This window comes from Hemitrygon akajei, chromosome 8, assembly GCF_048418815.1.
Source record: "Hemitrygon akajei chromosome 8, sHemAka1.3, whole genome shotgun sequence".
Lineage (NCBI taxonomy): Eukaryota > Metazoa > Chordata > Chondrichthyes > Myliobatiformes > Dasyatidae > Hemitrygon > Hemitrygon akajei.
This window is the reverse complement of record NC_133131.1, coordinates 30526270-30547299: the sequence shown is the minus strand read 5'-3', so window position 1 is coordinate 30547299 and position 21030 is coordinate 30526270.

The window sequence follows — 21030 nt, the reverse complement described above, 5'->3', positions numbered from 1 at the left end:
CCCCAGCCTCTGCCTTTTCCCCTTTCCCTTCATGCCCTGACTAATCAAGAATCTATGAACCTCTGGCTTAAATATACCCATTCACTTGGGCAATGATTTCCACAGATTCACTGTTCTCTGGCTAAATAAATTCCTCCTTATCTCCATTCTAAAAGGACACCACTCTATTCTGAGGCTGTGTCCTCTGGTCATAGAATGCCCCATCATAGGAAATATCTGATCACCATGATAATTATATGGTTCAATGAGAAATTTTGTTTGTGAAAATGCAGTGAAGTACCTTGAATCATTTTATTTGGTATGAAGTGAAGTTGTGGTTGTTTATTTATTGTGACTACAGGAAATATTCCTTATGTTGATCTTCCATCTCTTTCTCTCCCTGTGTAGCCATATTTCACCTCTTTTACAGAACTGCTCTTCGCCTAATCCCTTCCTCTTATTGACTCATTTCTCTTCTGTAAGCTATCACGTTTTTGTCTATGAATGTGAACACTGACCCTGTAACCAGCCCATTACACTTCTTGCATTCAGAGAAGCTCCTCAGAGCACTTCAAAGGATCAGAGAAATGTGGTGCAGAGAGGAACTCAGTGGGTCAAGCAGCATCTATCGAGAGAAATGGCCAGTCGACGTTTTGGGTTGATGCCCTTCAGATATTCAGAAGAAGGTGAAAACTGAGCAGAGAGAGAGAGCAGAGCATATTCGAGGGGCTCATGGAGGGTATAGATGAGGTGCTATTGTTTAGAGAGGTAGTTTAGAGAGCTCCTCCTGAAGCTAACAAAGAGAAGACAGATTACAGGTCAGTCCAATCTAAGACTGGAGAATTTCAAAAGTAAAACAGAAAGTCAAACTTAAGAACACAAATCTTTTACATGATTTGTTTGTACCTGAAGACCTCTGGTGACTAATGGAGGATATTCTACCATTGCTGTTCTTTGTATTTTTAAACTGGCAAAAGATCACAGACTGATGCCTGATGTAATGAACATTTCCAGTTATATTATACTTAGCAGAATCTCTAAGCAATTCCATTTGCTGTATAGTGATTTCATCGCACGGGATTGCCTGATTCTTCTAGGATATCAATGTATTTTCTGATGACACAACATCTGGAGGGTTGTCAGTGATTACAGCTGGACATCAATAGGATGCATAACTGGGCTGAGAAGTGGCAGATGGACTTCAACCCAGGTAGGTGTGAAATGGTTCAGTTTGGTAGGTCAAATTTGAAGACAGGATATAATATTAATGGTATGATTCTCAGCAGAGTGGAGGATCTGAGAAATCTTGGGGTCCGTGTCGATAGAACATCTGAAGTTGACAGTGGTGTTAAGAAAGCATATGATATGTTGGCACTCATCAACCGTGAGATTGAGTTCAAGAGCCATGAGGTAATGTTGCAGCTATATAAAGACCTTGGTTAGACCCCACTTGGAGTATTGTGCTGAGTTCTGGTCACCTCACTACAGGAAGGATGTGGAGAGAGTGCAGAGGAGATGTACAAGGATGTTGCCTTGATTGGAGGGCGTACCTTATGAGAATAGGTTGAGTGAATTTGGCCTTTTCTCCTGGAAGTGACGGAGGATGAGAGGTGACCTGATGGAGGTGTATATGATGATGAGGGGTATTGATCGTGTGGATAGTCAGAGGCTTTATTCCAGGGCTGAAATGGCTAACATGAAGGGGCATAGTTTTAAGGTGCTTGGAAATAGGTACCGAGGTGATGTCAGGGGTAAGTTTTTCACACAGAGAGTGGTGGGTGCGTGGAATGCACTGCCAGCGACGGTGGTGGAAGGGGATACAATAGGGTCTTTTAAGAGCCTCTTAGACAGGTACATGGAGCTTAGAAAAATAGAGGGCTATGCACTAGGGAAATTCTAGGCAGTCTCTAGAGTAGGTTACATGGCTGGCACAACATTGTGGGCTGAAGGGCCTGTAATGTGCTGTAAATTTCTATGTTCTATGTGTGGCACTGGGAGCCTAACAGAGTTTTGATGTCTATTGTTCTACCCATAGGTTTGACTGCAAGCACAAATAAAGCTGTTGCATGTTTTTACTGTTTACCCACATGCCTTCAGTTACACACAAATTCAAGCTTACTTCCTCTTACAATCACATTGTCAAAAAATTAAGGTGCAAAACTATTGCAACCCTGTCTATCAGCTGAAAGCCTGACCATTAAGATTTCATTGTACTGTATTTAGAGAGAACTTCCAGTGTAGAGAAAGCCAGTTTCTTAATCACAGGCCAAGAAATCAAGGCAAAATAACCTGTGGGTTGATGCAGGGCATTGGCCGGAAATGTTGGGTGTTTATTCCTCTCCACAAATCCTGCCTGACCTGCTGAGTTCCTCCAGCACATTGTGCGTGTTCCTCAGAATTTCCAGCGTCTGCAGAACATCTTGTGTTTTTAACTTTTCGACTCATTTGTTGTTTGCTGATTTCAATTAAATATTGAAGTTTATTATAACCTTAGTCATTCCAATAGAGGTAGCACTATTGAGGTGAACCATCTGTCATTCTAGAGTATCCAAGAATTTTCTCGCACGGCTTGACCATGGTTGACCCAAAGATCCACATCGAACTGGATTATACACTGGAATACTTTGGAAGAACTTTCAAAATCATTGCTGCCTGGTTAATATTCGCCAGCACCTGCCGACAGCTCTGATCATCTTGGCAGGGACTGATAAAAAACATCCTCTCTTTCAACACTGCTCTTCACTTCCACCACTGCACTTCCACTGACCCCACGATTCAGCCCCTTGACCTTCAGGTATCCCCACCACGCCCGACAATTGTGAGCCAACAGGCAGTTTATGAAGAAACAAAGTTAACGAGCTGCATTGAACTTCATACGAGTATCACTGCACATAAAGGAGACTACAGCTTATAGTCAGTGAGGTACTTCATTTCATCTTATAGGTCCTCCGGAAAGTCACAGTCAGTTTTAATGCAGTGCTGATCCACTTATGTGGACCTAAAGCAAGCTTTACTGATACCCCAGTGTCTATTCCTCATTTGTACTGCCAACCATAGCCACGAGAAAATATATCCAGCTCAGCTCACTTACTCTCATTTAATTGATTTTCTACTCAGTCCATTTAGAATATTTCACAGGCTAATGAACTGCATGACTTGCATCACCTAGGGAAGTAAGATGGTTGGTTTAATTCATTCATCTCCATTGGTGCCCTCATTTTCTTTAGATGGACTTAATATTCGATTTTTATGTTCTTACAGAGTTGCTCTTTTTGCTTCTCCAAGTATTCCAGTTCTCCTTAGGATATAATGCTAATTGATTGTTTACCTTTTAAAATCTTCTTCCCTCTGCAGGCAAAGAGGCTACTTCTGCTCAACCCCAATTTAATATTCTAACAATTTATTATTCATCTTTAATTCTTTTAAGTACACTTAGTGGCCACTTTATTGTACATCTGTGCACCTGCTCATTTATGCAAATGTTAAATCAGCCAATCGTCAGGCAGCAACTCAATGCATAAAAGCATACAGACATGGTCAAGAGGTTCAGTTGTTGGTCAGACCAAACATCAGAATGGTGAAGAAATGTGATCGAGGTGACTTTGGCCGTGGAGTGAATGTTGGGCTCAGGTGGGTGGTATGAGTATCTCGGAAACTGCAGGTCTCCTGATGCTTTCATGCACTACTCTCTAGAGTTTACAGGCAATGGTACGAAAAGCAAAAAACATGTCACCAACAGCAGTTCTGTGGGTGAAAAATGCCATGTTAGTGAGAAAGGTCAGAGGAGAATACCTAGACTGGTACAAGCTGACAGGAAGGTGACAGTAACTCAAATAACCACACATTATAATATTGGTGCGCAGAAGAGCATCTCTAAAAGCACAAACCTTGAAGTGGGTGAGCTACAGCATCAAACAACCACAAACATACACTCGGTAGCCTCTTTATTAGGTAACAAAGGTATCTAACAAAGTGGCCACTGTGTCTATGTATGTGTTACAAACTTATTCCAATTTTGTTTGAAGACATTTTTGCTTTTTTGGGGAGGTGCCTGAATTTATCTAATAAAAATGTGCAATCTCCCCATATATACTTTCCCATTTCACTTTGCTTAGCTTAATCATCTCACTTTTTTGTGAACACAGCTACTGTAATCGTCGATTTTCTTAACTGATAGGTTTACACTGTTTGAATTTTTTTATGAATGGTATCTGAGAAATACTAATTTTGGAGGGATATAGACCATGTACAGGCAGATGGATTCATTTAATTCGGCACCATGGCCAGCACAGACATTGTGGGCCTAAGAACCTGCTCCCATTTTGTACTGCGGTCTATTTTTGATTTAATACTGAGAAAATGGTTCTCCTAGACCCTATATCACTTCCTATTCAAACTTTATTGTGAGACCTTATAATGCACAAAACATAAACACAAGAAATTCTGTAGATGCTGGAAGTCCAGAGCAAATGTTGCAGGAAATCAGCAGGTCAGGTGTTATCTATGGAAATGAATAAACAGTCGATGTTTTGAGCCACAACCCTTCTTCAGGACTGGAATAGAAGGGGGGAGATGTCGAATAAAAAGGTGGGAGGGAGGGGAAAGAGGATAGCTAGAAGGTGACAGGTGAAGCCAGGTGGGCGGAAAGGTAAGGGGCTGGAGAGGAGGGAATCTGATAGAAAAGAAGAGTGGACTGTAGGAGAAAGGGAAGGAGGAAGCGACTTGGAGAGATAATAGGCAGGTGAGGTGGTCAGAGGCCAGAGTGGGGAATCGAAGAAGAGGGAAGGGGGAGGAACAAAAAGCTACCAGAAGGAGAAATTGATATTCATGCCATCAGGTTGGAGGCTACCCAGATGGAATATAGGGTGTTACTCCTCGACCCTGAGGATAGTCTCATTGTAGCACAAGAGGAGGCCATGGACTGACATGTCAGAATGGGAATGGGAATGGGAATTCAGATGTTTGGCTTCAGGGAACTTTCACTTTTGGCAGATGAAGTGGAGGTGCATGATGACGCAGTACCCCAATTTATGACAGGTCTCACCAACGTAGAGCAGGCTGCATCAGGAGCACTGGACACAATAGATGACTCCAGCAACTTCACAGGTAAAGTGCTTCCTCACCTGGAAGGATGATTTGGAGCCTTGAATGGAGGTGAGGGAGGAGGTAAGTGGACAGATTATAGAACTTGGTCTGTTTGCAGGTATAAGTGCCGGAAGGGAAATTAGTGGGGAGGGATGATTGGACAAGGGAATTACAGAGGGAGCGATCCGTGCAGAAAGTGGAGAGAGGTGGGGAGGTAAAGATATATTTGGTGGTAAGATCCCTTTGGAGATGGCAGAAGTTGCGGAGAATAACGTGTTGGATGCAGAGAGTCATGGGTGGTAGTTAAGGACAAGAGGAACTCTATCACTGTTAAGGCAGTGGGACGTGGGTAAGCACAGATATTTGGGAAATGGAAGAGATGCGGCTGAGGGCAGTATCAATGGTGGATGAAGGGAAACCCTGTTCTTTGAAGAAGGAGGACATCTTTGATGTCCTGGAATGGAAAGCCACGACCTGGAAATAGATGCAGTGGAGATAAAGGAGCTGGGGAAAGGGAATGACATTTTGACAGGAGACAGTGTGGGAAGAAGTATGATCAAGGTAACCATGGAAATTGGTGGGTTTATAAAAGATGCCGGTTGAAAGTTTGTATCCAGAGATTGAGCAGAGAGAGCGAGAAAGAGGAGGGAGGTGTCAGAAAAGCATTGAGGAAGATTGAGACATCAAGGCGATTACGGAAGGTGAACAAGAGTTCAGTACCGACTGCCTTCCTTTTGATCGCTGCTGGAGGAGGAATCTGTGAGCGGCCTGTTGCTGTGACAGGCAGGTAGGCCTCTCTGCCTTGCGTGGTATCTCTCTCCTTGATGAAAGTCAGTGATATCAGAGGATGGTATTTGACTATTGCGTTTATGGACTGTGGAATTTTTCAGACTTAACGTTTTTAAATTCTGTGTTTTTAACGCCCGTTCCTTTTCCACTTTGTTGTGCGAGGGGAAGGTATTTGGTGGCTGATGTCCTGTTAGTTTTTTGTGTGGGGGAACGGTTGTTTTCGGGGGCTGATGTTTGGGATGCTGTTCATTGTTGTGCAGGGTGGGGTGGGTTTCATGTTCCTCTCTGAACGATTTTCGTGTTCTTTCTTTGTTTTGTGGCTATCTGGAGAAGACAAATTTCAGAGTTGTCTATGGATACAGGCTTTGACAATAAATGAACCTTTGAAATGGCATGAAAGGTGAAGGTGGTGTGAGAAATAGTGAGAAAGGAGAGGGAGGTGGCAGAAATGACAAGAAAAGGGAGGAGGGTGTTGTTTATTGCCCACTTAATTCTCCTCCCCCATGCATAAGAACTCCTAGTCCTGTGTATTGCAGCTGGAATCTTTCCTTTTTCTCAAGTAGCATATTTCACCATCTGTCTGTAATTATTATACTATCAGAAACTGTACACTTCACACTTCATCTAGTCTTCCAAACTGAAGAATTGAGACCACAATACATCCTTGGATGACTAAATACAGCATATGTAATAACTTAATATGTAGAAATATGACATACAAAATGCAGTCAGCTTGATTAATGGAAAAGCAATCTTTTCCAAGGTTATGAGGATTGCCAATGCATTTTTGACAAAAATATATGCTGTTTTAAATTGGGCAGACAGTACCATCTACTGGTAACTTTTTATATACTGGTAAGAGGATGGGAGATGACAAGCAATGAATGTTTAACATTGCAGTAATGGGGTTCTGTTAAAATTTTATTGGCAAACTATGTTCTCTGCCAGTTATAATATGGACAATTGGCCATTTACTGTTATTCAGAAACACACACTAAAAGCCACATATGTCAACCCATCACTTAGATCGTGGCATTCAAAATTGAAAGAGTAACTAGACACAAACAAAACCAGCAGCTAAAATAACTGTGTCTAGCATTTGTGTGCCAAGTATAACATGCCAACACTACAAGGAATATCTGGCAATTACAGCAAAGAGCTCTGTCCTCAACAATCTAAATCCCTAAGGCAGCTGTGTTCAATAAGATGCAATCAGTACGGGCTGAAAGCTATGCAACGAATTTCAGCTACATTTAGGGTATCTGTTTCCAACAGCATTCATTGCACATCAAATCTATCCACAAATCTCCTCAAACAGATGAAAATACTTGAAAACATTAATGAATCAATCTAAATAAAAGCATAGATATTACAAGGCATCTGGATTAATTTGCCTAGAAATAGGTTCATTGATCTTATCAATCGTTCTAATAATCAAAATCCTTCCAAAATCTCAGACAGAAGTATAGAGTAATAATTTTAATGTTATCTGGATGAATTTTAATAATGAAAATCGATTACTATAGCAATTTACATTTGAAAGTTTAACATGTTTTAACAATGGAAGACTAAAATATTTGTTCCTTCGCATTGGCAGATAATTTATTGTGTGTCTGAAGTCCATTTAGGAATTATTACTATCATTTTCTACTGATCTGCTCAATCAATATAATTGACACATATTAAGATGATTAAACTGGAAAAGATCAATGGAAAGTGCTTAAGACAAAAAAGATGTTGTAAATCTTGGTTTCTCCTGACCAATCAAGATTGGTGAAGGCATCCCACCTTCACCCTCTTAACCATCCCAATGAAGGAGGGAAGTTCCTAACCTCTGCTCAGTGGGCTCAACAGCGTTTCCATTCACTGGTAAGTTCATTCACAGATAAATTTAAAATACCCAAAGGTGCTTTAGGAATATCATAAGTATTTTAATATCCTACAAGATGGATCAATGAAACAATGTCGATCTTCATTCTTTATTTAGAATCATAAAGTCAATTCTTATTGAACCTATATAGGCATGCAGTAATAGGGTGTGAAAGGTTACAAAGAAACGCTCAAATCTTTCACAGAATGATAAAAGGGATCTCGTGTTATTGTTGAAAATATTGAGCCAGATTTGTGTAAAACAATTCGCTCCTCATCTTCTAGAAGAGAGGCAACAAATATCTCCTGAAAAAAAAATCAACAAATGTCAGCACATTGGATGTTATTGAACAGCTTGTTATGCGAAGTACAGTGGGGATTTGAGGAGAAATGTCATCTTTATTTTTGCAGAAAACAGGTGAACATAGGAGATCAAAGAAATTTGTTCCCTTATGTTCCTTCAGTGCTGAAAGATAAATAACATTTTAGAGAAATTTGATGTAAAGCAAAATAATCTGTTCTTGTCAGGTGACAATCTGTTCCAGTAATACAAAGGAACATAGAAAGGACAACATAAGAAATTTTTTTAGAAGTACATTTTTTTCTTTAAAGTACCTCTCTAATTTACAAAGAAAGATAATTGGTAGTTAAGTAGCACGCAGCTAGAAGTGCACTGCTTTGCAGTTCTTGAATTTGGTCTGATCCTAATGTCTGCTGCTGCCTGTGTGGAGCTTGACTATTTTTCCCATAACCACATGGGTCCATCCCTCACCTCCCCACGCCCCACTAAGTGCTCTGGTTTCCTGCAACATTCCAATGATGGATGTAGGTTGGTAGGTTTATCGGCGACTGCAAAATCACCTCTAGTCTTTCAGTGAGATAAAGATAAAAGATTCTTAGTTCATCACATGTATACCGAAACATCCTAACACACAGTGGAAGGCTTCATTTACGTCAAATCAAATCAGCGAGGATTGCGTTGGGTAGCCCACAAATGTCGCTACAATATAGTATGCCCACAACTCACTAACCCTATTCCCTACATCTCTGAAATGATGGGATGAAGGCAGAGCACCTGAAGGAAACCTATGCATTTCTGGGAGAACATACAAACTCATTAGTCAGTGGCAAAAATCACACCCTGATCTTACAGTTGGTGCCATAAAGCAATGCGCTAACCTCTACAGTACCATGCCATCCCACACAGAGTGGTTGAATCTGAGGATAGATGATGGAGGATAAAGTGGAATTAGTTTGAATGTGTACTTGGTTATCAAAGAAGACTTGTTTCTGTGCTATTTAATTCCATGACTCCATACCAATTAACCCATTGACAATTTCCTTAAGATCTTTAAAGAATGCCAATTTTTCTTGTTCCTTTTTGCCAATGGAAAAGCTGAGGGGCTTTAAGAAAGAACACTACTGGATGAATATTTTCAATATCAACCCTCAGAATGTGAGTATTACCAGCTGGGCCATTGTCCCTAAATGAAAGTTTTATTATGGTGAGAGACTGGATAGCCTGGGTTTGTCTTGTCTGAAGCTGAGAAGGCCAAGGGGAGACCCGATTGACGTAAATAATATGATGAGCTGTAATGAGCTCTTCAGATCTGTGCAGGAAGACAGATGGCATTGGGCTTTGCAGATTTTAAGAGCACCTGAGTTGGTTTATTGTTGTTTAACAAGAGTCGTTAATCATTTAGAATTCCTTGTTTTTCTTTCTTGAGCAACTCCCTCTTCGTAATGCGGTCACCTGGTGCTTTCTGTTTAAGCTTGTTAAGTTTATTTTGATAGGATTGGGGATTGTATTACTCAAGCAGATGGCGATTAGTGGTAATCACATGTACTAGTTTTAAGAATGTTACGTCTTGTGGGTGTCACTCAGCCGAGCCACTGATTTCCTGTTGAAATTCCAATGAATGAACTTTAGTCACCATCCCTACATTGGAGTCTATCTTCTCTCCTCACTTGGGTTCTGACTTTGCCAGTAGACATCGTGACAGGGATATGTTTACAGTAAACAATGAGAAACATTAACTCATAGAAGAAAGTGTGGACATTGTGGACCAAAGACCACCATGACATCATGACTAATTCCCTATAAATGACCTTGAAAGGGTTGCACCTTTTTGAACCACTGTAATGATGAAGGTACTTCCAAATGAAAAGGGAGATTTAAGATTTAGATGCAATGCAGGAACACTGATGTACTTCCAAGTCCTGACAGTGTATGACTTGAAGGGGAAGATGTTGGTAATGGTATTCTTATGCATCTGCTCACTGACAGAGGTTGTGGTTTTGGGAGGTGCTGTCAATACTGCCATTCTGGTACACCAAAAAACACAATCTATGTTGGAAAATCTGCAGAAGTTTATACATGCCATCACCCTTCACCAGTCCTACATAAACGAATAGTCGGTTTATACACAAGGACTGGACAAAAGGACAACTATGGAAAAGCTGTTACCCCATCTGAACTTACCAAGTGTGTATGAAAAATGGTAGATAATGCTCAAATGTCAAAAAGTATTTGAAACTTTTGGAATATAGCTGATAATAATTCCAACAGTGTAAGTTGCTAGTCAGTTCCATACCATATTAAGCAGGTTGCAGAGGTGAGTGGTGGCAGGTCCCTCTACCTGAAAAAATACTGAATTAGTTTGATTTTATATCAATCGCAGATTTATCATCATGATTTTTTTTCCTCTTGAGATTATATTTTCAATTTGGTTCTGATGCTAACCATGATATGATAAGTTTCACAGCCACCGTGTTACTGGTCTACCACACTACCCATAAATACAACATCAGTGGTTATGCAGCTACAAATATCCTCATGATTTACACCGAAGATTTATCAGATCAACAAATTTCAGATAATTTCTCATTGATTCCTTTCGGGAATAAAAGATGGATAGATTTGTTGGTTTGGATGTACTATGGCTTGAAAATCACTAAACAGCTCACGAATTCACAGCAGGCTTTCTGTTTCAGCACAGCAGTAATTAAAATGGACAGGCTATAAAATAATTCCATTAACCTTTAATCTCCTACATTTTGATTGAAATTTGGAGAGATTTATTGGTCAAATCAAAACACAATTTGAAATCATGCTGCAGAATCAAAACTAAATGCTGTGAACAAAGGGGAAAAAAATCAGAGGATGAAGTTTTTTAAATCGCAGATGATGGAAATCTGAAATAAAAGCAGAAAATGACAAATGCTCCGCAGGTCAGCCAACATCTATAGTGGAAGAAGCAGAGTTAAAGCTTCTGATACACAACCCCTGATCAGAACAGGAAAGAGATGAAACAACTTAAAGAAAAAGAAGATGAGCCCAGATTAGTGGAAATAAAGCTAAAACAACAGATATGAGGAAATCTGCAGATGCTGGAAATTCAAGCAACACACACAAAATGCTGGTGGAACTCAGCAGGCCAGGCAGCATCTATAAGGAGAAGCACTGTCGACGTTTCGGGCCGAGACCCTTCGTCAGGACTGCGTCCTGACGAAGATGCTGCCTGGCCTGCTGCATTCCACCAGCATTTTGTGTGTGTTGTCTAAAACAACAGATAGTTATTTGCCATCCTTGAGGTTTTGAGTACCTGACTTATGGACATCTCTACATGCAAATGAGTTCCCATAATATGTTTAAATTCAGAAATCCCATATACATTTGTTGGTTTCTCTGAATGACAGAACTAGTCTTCATCTCTCCCCCTCTCTCCCTCCCCTCCCCTCCCTCCTTCTCTCTCTCCCTCCATTTTTAATCATTTCTATCTCATGAAAAACTCATGGTTTTGAAGCCATTCGTTACAATGTTGTGAAGGTATGGTTACCACAGAATGATATTTGTGTATTTTCCAACTTGTGTACAAACTCAACTTACAAATGTCCTTAAAAACGGAATCTATTTTTTAACGTGGGACAGCCTGTAGTTACAATATGTTGAGCAGAAAGTGCCTTGTACACTTGATTTTAAATTGAGATTTTATCAGATGTTATTAGCATTTTAATGATGGCTGGTTCTTCGCTTGGGAAGATCAAGAGGGAAGAAGAGCACTCAGGAGTGACGTCACGATCCTTGTTGACGGTAGAGGCCAATTCTGGATCTGCAGACTCCGGAGCATGCGGACAAGGGGACAAGGGAGCATGCGGCTGAGGGCACTTGTGTAGCAGGATCCTTCCTCTGACTCCTCTTCAGCAGTCGCTCTTCTGGATTCCTCAAGATTCTTGACTGCTTCGTGGATCAGCGTCCTCCAGCTGTCTGTCACAAGCCAGCGACTGCCTCTTGCTCACCTCCATACTTGCCTGAGAGAGCTGCTGCTCAAGTTGGTCTTTGTACCTCTTGCACCTTGAATTAACATGGTCTAGCAATAGCATTCCCGCTAATAAAGCAAGCTGGGATTTCCGAAAAAGATGTTTATCGTGTATAAAGTCAGTGTATAAGCTGAATGTCTATATCATTGCAATGAAGTCATGGAGAGGTCAGCAGAAACAAGATAAATGATTTAATAAGTGAAATATTTTTCAAAAAAGTACACATTGAAGCTATTTCTGAGATGAGGTGAATGATAACTATTTATTTAGTTTGTAGCCTAGTCAAGGAATATTTTGATTTGCTCCTTGTTCATTATTACAAGGAAATCTAAGGAGAAATGCAAATTTTTTTGAAAGCCTGGAGTTTTCTCTGAAGTTTGATTATTAGTGCATATCAACCTTATCGAAAATCATGCATTCGCTAGACATTTACCATTCAAAAGCTTCATGGGTATGTTCTTTTACTAATATTGAACATTATATACAAATAACAAACAAGTAATATTATATAATCAGGAGATTGCAGTTGATAATCACCCACCAGTGGTAGTGGCACATCATGTTACTGAACTCTACTCCACTCACTGACACACTAGGTTGCTCAAGGCATACCCCACTCCCCTGCCTTTATCCCACAAACTACCAGAAGGCTTTTGACTTAATCATCTCTTCAATAAATCGACAGAGTACTATCTCTTCATTGCTATGTTTCTGTATTAACACTGCCAACATATATTTCACACTGGAAGCCGACGATTTCTTGAGATCTATCTGCTCCATCAGACTTACTCAATACTTTTAGGCTCCATGAATTCCATTCCTGAAAATCTCCGATCCAGACTTTGATGCCAACTGCATTAAACTTTGGCTTAATATTTCTTCAAATCCCAATTGGACTATGGCTATGAAGGCCTGCCTCATTAAATACTATCCTCCACTGGGACCCTGTTTGCTTGCTGCTACTTTTGTGAAACGATGTACTGGTACTATTAAAATTCATACCTAAAGCTCTTCTTATGACCTGCTTTTCTGTCATACATTCAAACAGCAAATCCATTTATCAACATTGACATAACTAGAAAATCTGATCTGTCACCCATGTTATGATTATGACATGCTTACCAATAGGATGGCACAGCAGTGCAATGGTTAGCACAATGCTTTACAGTACTGGTGACCTGGGTTCAGTTCCCACTGCTGCCTGTAAGGACTTCGCATGTTCTCCCCGTGACCACTTGAGTATCCTCTGGGTGCGCCGGTTTCCTCCCTGAGTCCAAAGACGCAAAGACATTGGTCAATGATCATCGTAAGTTGTACCGTGATTAGGCTAGGATTAAATCAGGTAATTGCTCGGCAGTACAGCTCAAAGGGCCGGAAGGGCCTATCCCGTGCTGGATCACAATAAATAAATAAATACCTGATAAATTTCTAATTTTTTCCCCACATTATTTTGTCGCAATGGAGCATGGCAAATGAGGTGAAACGAAATGCAGGACACAGGTATGGAGACTGAATTAGGATGTTTACATGGGCGTAAATGCCAAACAGCAAGAGGAGGGATTTTGACACGGAGCCTTGACTCAGAGAGACAGAGTCTCAAGGATAATCCTTGAAATTGGAGCTGAATTTAGAACAATCGGTTCTAAGCGGTCAGGTACCATTAGTTCTCACACAGGAAAAGGCCAATGCTCTGGCAACTAGGGTTTGTGACACCAGAGTTCTTATACTGAAGGTCTTGATGGAAACCGGGTGTGCCATCATCAGAGCGAATTAGCAGCAAATAGAAAATTAATGGTTGGAACCATGGCACAATCAAAGGCAATTAGGAGCAAGATAGGGATTTAACGATCGGGACCGTGACAGGTCTCTAATTTACAAGGTTTCTGGAAAAATGGAAATCACTGTCAAATTCAGGCTTTCCCCACCCAATCACCAAATTATTGACTCCAGCTTCAGTCTGGACAACAAGCAACACCCCAGTAACCAGCAGGTGATGATATGTTAACCACGGACATTTCCAAAAGCACATGCCATTGTCCATTGAGAAGTTCGGTGCTATCTGTGTAAAATGCATGCCTTTCCAGACTTAAAAGGACCTCTCCAGGAAGTTTTCAAGGAACACCCCATAGTTCACAGTAAGAGTGCAGTAACTCCTGTTAGCCTACAAAACTAAATTAACTACAGTTGGCGACAGAAGTGATTAAATCTGATCAAAGTTTATAGTTTTTACACAACACTACTATAGCTTTGAGAACCATGCTGTATTATAAATACATCTGCAAGCCCCCGCGAACAGGAATGTGTGTTCTTCACAAAGAGAAACTTGCAGTGTTGAAGGATTAGAACAAGGTACCACCATGGGAAATGGAAATGTTGAATTTTCAGATTGTGATTTAAATATCAAGACAGCACAGGTGCCTTCTGCAGTAACTTTTTCTTCAAATGGTGTGTCTAATAGAAAATCGATGACAAAGACAACCCAGGAGGATTTGAGCAAAGCGTCATTGAAATAGTTCAATCAAAAAAGGTAAAGTGGACGGTCGGGAGCTGTGTAGCCTCAGTCACAGCAAGGACGGGGCCTCAAGGTGTGATGACACCTTTTTACAGCTGCCCAGGAGAGAGGTGACGGAGTCAGTGCCCTGTACTGGAGGCAGTGCAGCATGGCTTCGAAGCTGGAGTCAGTGCTGCCCCAAGTTTGCTCTCGGTAGGAGACCAGCCATATTGTGTTTGATTGCAAACTACTACACTGCATACTGCTCAGGGTCTCGGACTATAGTTTTACTGTTGATACTGTGTGTTGCACCTTGATCCTGGAGTCACATTGCTCCATTTGGCTGTATACCTGGGTATTCATGTATACTCGAATGACAAGTAAACTTGAACTTGAACTAGTGTTTGGCCTACCTCATGCTAAACAAATTATTTGTTTTTGACACGCCGGTAAATATAGGAAGATACTTTATCTACCTGACATCTACTTTGGGTGGAAGAATGATAAAGCAAAGTAATAGTTAAATGGCATGAGACGAGAAAATGTTGCTGCATAAAAGACAATCTGGAAGTCTTATAACTAAAACACGAAAGCTTAGCAAACAGGCACAGTGCAGTAATTAGGAAGACTAATAAAATGTTCATTTTCATCACAGGAGATATGGAGTATAGAAGTCAGGAAGTTTTGGCAGAAATTTATAGGGCTCTGGTGAGGCAATACCTGGAGTACAGCATAAAGTATTGGTCTCCATATTTAAGGAATGGTATACTTGCCCTTTAAGCAATTTATTCCTTCAGCTGATACACAAAGAGAAGTAAGAATGTTGGGCCAAAACTCATGGAGTTTAACAAAATGGGAAGTGACCTTGTTAAAATGTATAAAATACTCAGAGGGATAGACAAGGAGAAAGGACATTTCCCCTACAGTGGATATCCAGACTTGTTTAATATTCATATTCCAAATCTGAGAGTTGCCGGAATGTTTTGTCCACTCCTAACGACCCTTGAGAAGGTGATGGTGTCACCTTCCTTGATTGCTACAGTCCTTTACTGAAGGCACGTGTACAGCGCTATTGAGTTCCAGGATTTAGATTTGGTGACAATGAAGGGCTGGCATTCTATAGAGTCACAGGGCTACACAGCACAGAATCAGGCCCTTCAGTTCCCTTAACTAGCACCTAATCCCAGTTACCAGCACTTATTCCATTGTCTTCTCTAGCCAGACCTCTTAACCCTTAGCCTAGTTCTATTTCCTCAACCTTTAGGCACCCATCATTCGAAAAAAGTTTCCTACTATCTACCCTGTGTCAGAGTTCTTCTTATTTTGTGTGGCTCTTTGCGATTCCTGCTCAGCCTCTTCCATTCCAAATCAGAAACAGAATCAGGTTTATTATCACTAACGTAAGTCATGTAACGTGTTGCTCGGTGGCAGCAGGGCAGCGCGAAATGCAAAAATTCCTCCAAAATGAAGTGTAAGAAACGATTAATGAAGTGGTGTTCATAGGTTCATGGACCTTTCAGAAATTAGATGGGAGAAGGGAAGAAGCTGTTCCTAAAAGGTTTTCAACATAGTGGGTGGAAAATTTGCTTTTTATTCTTCAATGAAAACCTGGGTCACAAGCAGTGCAGCAGCCTGTCCACAGCAAGTTGGATTCAGAATAAAAATCTGAATCAAGTTTATTATCATTGTCATATGTTGTGAAATTTGTTTTGGGGCAGCAGTACACTGCAAGACAGAAGAATTACTATAATTTACTATAAATAAATAGTGTAAAGGAGGAATAATGAGGCCATGATAATGGACTGTTCAGAAATCTGATGGTGGAGGGGAATAAGCTGTTGTTAAAAGACTGGATGTGGGTCTTCAGATCCCTGTACCTCCCCCGATGATAAAAATGAGAAGAGTGCACGTCCTGGATGGTGAGGATCCTTAATGATGTATGCCGCCTTGCTGAGGCACTGCCTTTTGAAGATTTGCTTGTTGCTGGGGAGGCTTGTGCCCATGATGGACCTGCCTGATCCTACAAACTTCTGCAACCTCTTCTGATCCTCTATATTGGAACCTCCAAACTAGGCAGTGATGCAATAAGTCAGAATGTTCTCTCCCACAAATCTATAGAAATTTGTCAGATTCTTCGGAGATATACTCCTCAAATTTCTAATGAAGTAGAGCAGCTGGTGTACCTTTTTTTGTGATTGCATCAATGTGTTGAGCTCAGAATAGATGCTCCAAGGTGAAGACTCCCGAAAACGCGAAGCTTATCACTCTTTCCACTGCTGACCCCTCAATAAGGATTGATGTTCTCCCAGCCTCCCTGTCCTTAAGTCCACAATCAATTCCTTCGTCTTGCTGACATTGATCGCAAGGCTGTTGTTGCTACACGACTCATCAACCAATCTATCTCACTTCTGTAAGCCTCCTTATTACCATTTAAATTCTGCCAGCAACAGTCATCAATCCAAGGAAAACAAAGCCAGTCTCTCCTCTTAACTTAATACTCCACCCCAGACAATATTTTGATGGCTTTTCTATCAATGCAACCATGTTCCTCCTATCATGTGGTGAGCCAAAATGCTCACATTATTCCAGTAGTGGCCAAACCAATATTTTACAAAATTGTGCCATCCACTGCTGTTACTTTCTATGTCCCAGCTAATGAAGGCTGGTACCACTTATGGCTATGACCTTCTTCTCCATCTTATCTGGCTGTCTTGCCACCTTCAGGGATCGACTGAGTTTTCTCAATCTCAGTCCTCCCTCAGGTTCTACTATCTCAGGATAGTCAATCACCTCCTAATATTTATCTGGTTGGTCCAGTTGAGTTTCTGATCATGGTAACCTCTATGATATTGATGCTGCAAAATTCAGCAATGGCAATGCTATTGAAATTAGGTGATTAGATTTGCTTTTGTTGTAGATGGTCATGATTTGGCTCATGAATGTTACCAGCCACTTGTCAGCCCATTATTGAATGTTGGTGAATCAAGCTGAATGCAGAGATGGGCTGAACGGTGTGAATGGAAGTGTGCCTACATTGAGCAGTCATTAGCAAGTGTGCCTGGCCTTATGTGGGAATAAATATCGTTCATTAAGCAAGTGAAGATGGTGGGGCTTATGACTCAGTACTCAGGAACACCTTCTACATTGTCCTGATGCTAGAATGATTGGTTCTGACAACCACAACCATCTTCATCTTGCTAAGTATGACTCCGTGCTTTGGAGTGTTTTCCGGAATGCCCATTAAGTCCAATTTTGTCAGGATGGCTTGATCCTGCACCCAATGCTGTCTCAATATCAGGGGCACTCATTCTCACCTCTTCCTCTTTTCAAGGGTTCCAGAAAAAGGGATCATTCACTTTGGACGGAAATGAGGAGGAGCTTCTTCTCTCAGAAGATTCTGAATCCATGGAACGTTCTGCTCCAGGAGGTCAGCTAGGTGGAGTCATTGAGTATATCCAAGAAGGAGACTGGTGTTGAACAACAAGGAGATCAAGGGTGCTGGGGGAAAGCAGGGGAGTGGTGTTAAAGCCAAGAATCTATCAGGCAGGATTTAAAGAATAGTGGAGCAGGCTCAAGATGCTGACTGACCTACTCCTGACCCTCTTTCTTGTGGTCATCTGTACAGCTAACTCTGTTAAATACAACATGCAGCAGACAGAGGTGCATTCAAAGGGAAAACTCTTAACTTCTCAGTTTATCTCACAGTTCAAAGTGCATTTACTAACAATGTATGTATACGTAATATAATCTTGAGATTCGTCTCCTTACAGGCAGCCACAAAACAAAGAAACCCAAGAGAACTCATTAAAAAAGACAATTGTCAACAACCCAATGTGCAGAGAGAAAATATAGTGCAAACAATAAAAGCAAGCAAATAGCGTTCAGAACTGAAGCCCTCGAAAGAGTCCGTCAACAGACATGAAGCTCAGTCTCAGTTCAGAGCAGACCCAAGTAAATATCGTGGAGCAGGGTGCTGAACCGGCCCCAACGCCCTGACCTTTTCAATCTGGCCTGGCACTTAAATCATATTCCGAACATCAGGGTCTATCGCTTCGATGCGCTCTGGGGCCTGGACCCCGCCGCCTCAGTTGGGCCTGTATCTGATCTTTCCAGTTTGTCCCGGTGCTTAAATCAATTGAACCTCGAGTCTGTCTTTGCTCTTTGGCGATGGGCCTGCTGCCTCTCCTTGTCTCCACATGCCTTGACTTGATTCAGCTACATCGAATCACCTCCAGGTCCAAAGGGAAGTTACAGGCTATTGTTTGCAGTGAGCATTTACCAGAGAAAGTGTTACTAATAAACTATTTAGTTGTTTCCTTTGTTTTGTTTGCCGCTGATAAGCAGTCACCAATGCCATCTTAAACTAGAAGCTGATCTCATCATAAACCGGAAGCAAGTTTCATCATGGCCCTTGCGCCTGATTTGTCTTCCTGCACTGCACTTTCTCGGTCACTGTCACTCTGCATTCTGTTGTTTTCCTTTTGTACCACCTCAATGTACTTTTGTATAAAATAATCTGTCTGGTTGCCCCACAAACAAAAGCTTTTCACTGTATTTCAGTACATGTGGCAATGATAAAGCAATTACCATTTATCAAGTTCCATGTGGACATCTCAGCAGCTGAAAGTTTCTGAGAGGTTTGATAGCATCCATTGAAGAAGGGTCACATCCAGAAGATGAAACCTGCTTTCACAATAAGTGCTCACCAACAAAGACCTCAGCTTTCAAGGACATTTGACACTCCAGGTCACCAGTGTGGTGAAGAGAGGACACTTGCGCTGAGCAAATGCAACGGCCTCGTATAAACTCAAGCTCTGCCTGATCGTCAAAGCAGGAAAACAATATTCATCTAAACAAGCTGAAGTTACACTTGTGCCACGTGATTATTTCAATCAGAGGTCCACATGGTCAGATCAGAGGGCACGGCCTCAGAATAGAAGGATGGAGAGATGAGGAGGAATTTCTTTAGAGGGCTGTGGAAGCCAAGTCATTGGGTATATTTAAAACTGAGTTTGATAAGTTCTTGATTAGTAAAGGCATCAAAGGTTATGGGAGGAAAGCAAGAGAATGGGGCTGAGAAGGATAATAAATCAGCCATGATTGGATGGCAGAGCAGACTCGATGGGCCGAATGGCCCAATTCTGCTCCTATGTCTTATGGTCTTGTGACAGTGAAGTTATCAAAGAGCATTCTACTCAAGCAGAACACAATGATCAAAGCACTTGCTCATGAAGGCTGCCCTGATGGTAACTAATGCCTTTCCCCCTCTTAACAACGATTCATCATGTTAGAAGTCGACAAAGGCTTTCTCAAAGTTTACAGTCTAACATTTTGAGTCCTATATCTAAGAAGGGATATGCTGGCATTGGAGAGAGTCCGGAAGAGGTTTACAAGAAAACCTGGAATGAAATAATTGACATATGAGGAACATCTGATGGCTCTGGGCCTGTATTTGCTGCAGTTCTGGAGAATTTGGGGGGGGGGGTGGTATCTCAATCTTACAATATTGAATATTGTGAGGCAGGATGTGGAAAGGATGTTTCCATTAGTGTGAGATTCTAGGAACAAAGGGCACAGTCTCAGAATAGAAACAAATACCTTTAGAACAGAGCTGAGAAGGTATTTCCTTAGTCACAGGATGGAATTCATTGCCACAGATGGCTGCTAAAGACAAGTCATTTGGGTATATTTAAAACAGAGTTGATAAGTTCCTGATGAGTAAGGGCATTAAAAAAAAGTCAGGAGAAAGGGGCTGAGAGGGATAATAAATCAGCCATAATTGAAGGGCAGAGCAGACCCAACGGACGAAATGGCCTAATTCTGCTCCAGTGTCTTACATGGTCTTTTGATGTCCTCTGGATACCAAGCATTGGGCAGGGGAATGACTGCATGTGTTAAAAGGAATTATTGACCTGGGCTGTTACAGAAGCACGTTACCCAACGACAGATTTGATATCCTTCTGGAAAAAGATGAGCATTGTAAGTGGAATCTACTGAGTGGCCAGAGACTACAGTACAGAGAACCCAATCATATTGATCATACTGGGGCCAACATCTTCCCAGGAGGTAACAGTTTGGAGAATGAGGAATGTCCAAAAGCAATTGTGTGCAGCAAACAATTGGGATGGTAACCTTGACTGGGAAAATATTGAGGAGTGTCCAGCCAGGATGAAAGCTACTTTACAACGATGGCTCTGTGCAACATATATGTGGACAGACCTTAGTGTTGAGTGAGAGCAAAAGGGAAGAGGCAGAGCTTGCTGCACACTTGTGGGTTTCTCACTGTTCAATTACGCAGGGCACCAGGATGCTCTCTGCTCACGAATTAAACCACTACTGCAAGCTCTTCAGACAAGCACCAGCAGACAAGCAAGCCAATCAATGAAGCAAACAAACATGACTGAGTACCTTATTAAACAATAAAGAAAGCATTCTGCAATACTTTTGATGTTGCTTAATGTGTTTTGCAACGTCCGTCATGTTGTCTGTGGTTTACC